Genomic DNA, 4,447 nt, shown 5'->3' on the forward strand with positions numbered 1-4,447 from the left:
AATAGGTACATTTGTGTGGTGATGGATTATTTCACCAAGTGACCTGAGGCATATGCAATACCAAATCAGGAAGCTACAACTGTAGCTTCGCCTATTAGTGATTTCTTCTTCAGATTTGGTATGCCATACGAACTGCATTTGGATCAAGGCCATAACTTTGAATCAGCTGTGTTTCATGAATGCTGCAAGTTGTTTGGCATACGAAAGACCAGAACAAAGCCACTTCACCCACAATCTGAAGTTGTATTGAGAGGGAATAAACTAGTTTTATTTAAGAAAGGACTTGTGTCGCTGAAGTTTCATCGGAAATAAATTATAAGGAAAATTAACAAACGAACAGAGATGTAACAATACATTGTCGCTATCTATGTATTATACTTGATATTGAATATAAACTCTACATAAATTTAGTGTTCACCATACTTAACTAGAGTTTTTTGTATGCCACTGAAATTTAAAAGTCAGTAAACATAGTTATTTCACATTACATAGTGATACAAAACAATAAATGTATATTCTGAATATTTCACGGGACAGTTCAGTTAGCATACAATTATTACACACTTTCTACTCAATATCGTGGCCAACAAATGGTCAGAAGTTCAAACTATTAGTCCGCTTGGAATAATTTTCAAAATGAAATATCGATTCAATTCTAATTTATGATATTTACTTAAACATGCAAAATGTATAAGATTTCATTATACAGTACAACGAATTATATAATGAAAAATTGATTCAAATCAACTTTTAGTATGTACTTAAATATGTGAAATGTATCAGATTTTATTGTACACTAATGTCTCATTGTTATTTCAACTATCTCATAATGTTTTGAAACATAATTTGAAACAGTGATGCTATATATTCAGACAAAACAACATAGAATAGGTCACTGACACACATGACAAAGGTCAGTTCTGAGTTGACCAAGTCCATTTCGCAATACACAGACAAACTGGGTAGCTCCTTTATATATAAACGGCTGTCAATCAGTTTACAATCACTTTGAATTAATATGATTACTGTATCTTGTACTTCTACTAGTGATAACTATGGACAACTCATTTGATGTAAGTATGATTTTGAATATATTTCTGAACTAAATGAAACAAGATATATTTTGATAACTTGTACTTATATTTATGTAGGATATGGTCCCACTATCCATCAACAACGAGGATCTAAGCGAATTAGAGAGAATTGTTTGTCAGCAATTAGGCAGAACTTACTTACTTCCATGTCCTCTAACTGTTGCAGAGACAAATACCCTACACGTCCCGAAAATATTTACCTTTGGTACCAAGATCATCGTTTCGACATTATCAATTCAATGAAAGGTTTTCTTGGAGTAAGTTATTACTGTTCAGAATGTGACGAGGTATTTAATACACTAAACAAACATCATTGTTCAAGATATTGTAATGTGTTGTTACAGTAAGGAATGTTCGAAAGGTCAATCCATAGTTTGAACTGATTGTAACAGATTTTGTAAATCGGCAGACTGTTACAACGGACACAAAACAAAGAATGGTAAACAAACGATAACTTCATTTGATAATGTTTACCAGTTTAGAAATTGTTTTCTCATTATTTACAGAAAGAAATATAATCCAGAATTTCATTGCTGTGTTGAAATCATATGTGTAGGATGTAAATCTTATGTATTAAATAACTATTTATGTTTTCTCCAGGAAAAATATGTCAAAGATTTGTTGAATAACTACTTATTTTCTTATTTTGAAACAGATCAGGAAACTGGAATTGATAAGGTAAACTAATGTGTGGTCCATGATTTTACTGGTAAAGAAACAGTTTTCAAAGGTTCTAATTCATGTGACAAATTTTGTAAATTCTTATTTTCAAAAGAACATAAGAATTATACAGCTTTAGCACGTAATATGGAAGGTTTTGACAGGCAATTTATCTTGAATTATCTTATTTGTCAAGGGATAAAGCCTGAAATTATCGTAAATGGCGGAAAAATTATTGTCATGACCATCAAAAGCCTCAGAATTAGAATAATTGACAGTCTTTATCATTGTTTCCAAAAACATTTGGATTAGAAGAACTATAGAAAGGATATTTCCTTCATGTTTTCAATATAAAGTCAAATCAAGAATACAGAGGATCTGTACCAGATGCCTGGTTTTACGCTCCTGGCACCATGTCAGCACCAGTAAGACAAAAGTCACTGGATTGGCACTGTCAGCGACAAGAGGAAGAGTATGTCTTTGACTTTCAAGAAGAGATTTACAGGTAAGAAATATAATACTATCGATGTTTATTCTTATTAATTTGTTGTTGTTGTCTTTAAAATTTTGTTGAAAGTTATATTTATCATTCTTTCTTTTTTCTTTGGATACTGCTGATCAGATGTAGATATATTTCGATGGTGCTGTCTTCAATTTATGGAAAAGTTTCTCACAAGACTTCAGATCCACAACGATTGCTTCTTTATGCATGGTTGTGTACAGAAGCAAATTTATAGCACAATTATCAATAGCTCTCGTATCTAATCACAGATACTTTATGACCAACAACTACAGCCAAGTAAGTATCCAGTGGTTAGATTATGTACATAAATATGAGTGGGTCAAGATCCAACATGCACTTAATGGTGGTGAAATATTGTGAATTATAGAATAGACAGTTTCTGCATGGAACAAAACATGATTTATGAGTTTTACGGGCGCTACTACTACGGTTGTAATAATTGTTATGGTTCTGACACAAAGAATGTAGTTCTAAATAGACCCATGTGGTTTATTAGAAATCGTATATTAGAATGACAGAAACAACTCGAAGCTCTAGGATACAAGGTCATAACAATATGGGAGCATGAATTTAAGAAAATTAAGTCTAATGATACACATTTAATGAATTTACTTAGAGACTATATAATAGTTTCCCGTCTGAAGGTACAAGATGCCTTCTATGGAGGGAGAGTCAACGTGACAAGACTTTTATATGATATAAAGAACTACAAAGATCAAGTACATGGATTTTATATTGCTATATCCACGGACAAACAAATATTGTGGGTATCCAGTTGGACATTTTACAATAATAACAACACATTTTTCTTAATTTAAACAATTATTTTTGGTTTTATAAAATGTAAAATTCTAGCCTCAAGGAAACTGTATCATCCAGTTTTACCATTTAGAAGTAATGGTAAATTAATCTTTCCTTTATATGGTATCCAGATCACTTCTACCATGTAACCACAGCAATGACAAGAGAGGTTTCATAGGTACCTGGGTCACAGAAGAAGTAAAAAAAGCAGTTGAGTGTGGTTACCAAGCAATAAGAATATGTGAGATGTATCATTTTCCTGTCAGGTCTAGAGATTTTTTAAGAACTATATCGATGAGTTTCTAAAATTAAAGCAAGAAAGTTCTGGTTGGCCCTCTTACTGAATAAAATTGGAGGCAAAGCAAGATCATGTTGATCAATATAAAGAAAATGAAGGTGTGCAAATGATCCCTGAAAATATTCTGTTTAATCCAGGGAAAATGTCAGTTGCAAAATTATGTCTTAATTCTTTTGTGTTACGTTGGAGTATGTCTGAGAACAAACTACAACTTACCTGTGTAACATCTGTTACAGAATATCATTCATTAATGAATGATAATACCAAAATAATAACAGATGTTACACTGATTAATGAAGAAGTAATAGTTCTCTAGTCCTAAGCCTAGCTCTGTAGATTTTGGACTGATTTTGGGTTCCATACCTGAGTTCTAGAGCAGCTACCAGTGATCTATAGTTGTGCCTGTCGTCTGCTGACAACTGTCCAAGTATTGCCAGTGGTTGTCCCTTCAGACTCATTGACAGATATAATGCTTTCTACTCCTCTGTCCATCTATTCATCTCTGCCAGGAGCTCAAACTGTGCTCTATTTGCTTCCCACAGTGCCTTCCCATCGAATTCCTGTGGATTCCTTTGTACTAGATCACCCCTATTACTGACATTCATATCTGGGATGTGACTTCTAACAGGACTGAAGATGTCTGCATTAGGGTTTAGCTGCGGGGTATGGAAGGGGCTTGCCTTTGTCTGGGGTTGATTAAGTCGATGGTTAATGTATCCTCCTTGTGTAAAAGACAATAAATCATCCTTTAATGCATTTAATATACTTTGAAATTTACTAAAGTTTTCTTTTTGTGCATACTAGCTTTCTCTCAATTGTTGGATACTTTTTCTTGTTTATTTTCTTTCTCCTCCATCCACTGATGTAGTCTCTCTTCTTGTTCATTTTCTTTCTCCTTCAACCACTGCTGTAATCTTTCTTCTTCTTTATTTTCTTTCTCCTTCAACCACCGCTGTAGTCTCTCTTCTTGTTTATTTTCTTTTCCTCCGACCACTGCTGTACTCTTTATCTTCTTGTTTCTTTTCTCGTTCTTCGCGTTTCTTTTCTTTTTCCTCCAACAACTACTGTAAT

The 4,447-nt window shown here is 33.2% G+C and overlaps 1 protein-coding gene across 1 annotated transcript in view; it reads left to right on the forward strand.

The window, feature by feature from the left end:
- Nucleotides 1-2,228: 2,228 nt before the first annotated feature.
- LOC106458834 (syntaxin-12-like) overlaps nucleotides 2,229-4,447 on the forward strand; it is a 41,243-nt gene continuing 39,024 nt past the window's right edge. Inside the window, exon 1 of the mRNA XM_022385182.1 lies at nucleotides 2,229-2,259. The gene's annotated coding sequence lies outside the window, so the exon portion shown is untranslated. The remainder of the gene's footprint in view (nucleotides 2,260-4,447) is intronic.

Source organism: Limulus polyphemus, unplaced genomic scaffold, assembly GCF_000517525.1.
Source record: "Limulus polyphemus unplaced genomic scaffold, Limulus_polyphemus-2.1.2 Scaffold521, whole genome shotgun sequence".
Taxonomy (NCBI): domain Eukaryota; kingdom Metazoa; phylum Arthropoda; class Merostomata; order Xiphosura; family Limulidae; genus Limulus; species Limulus polyphemus.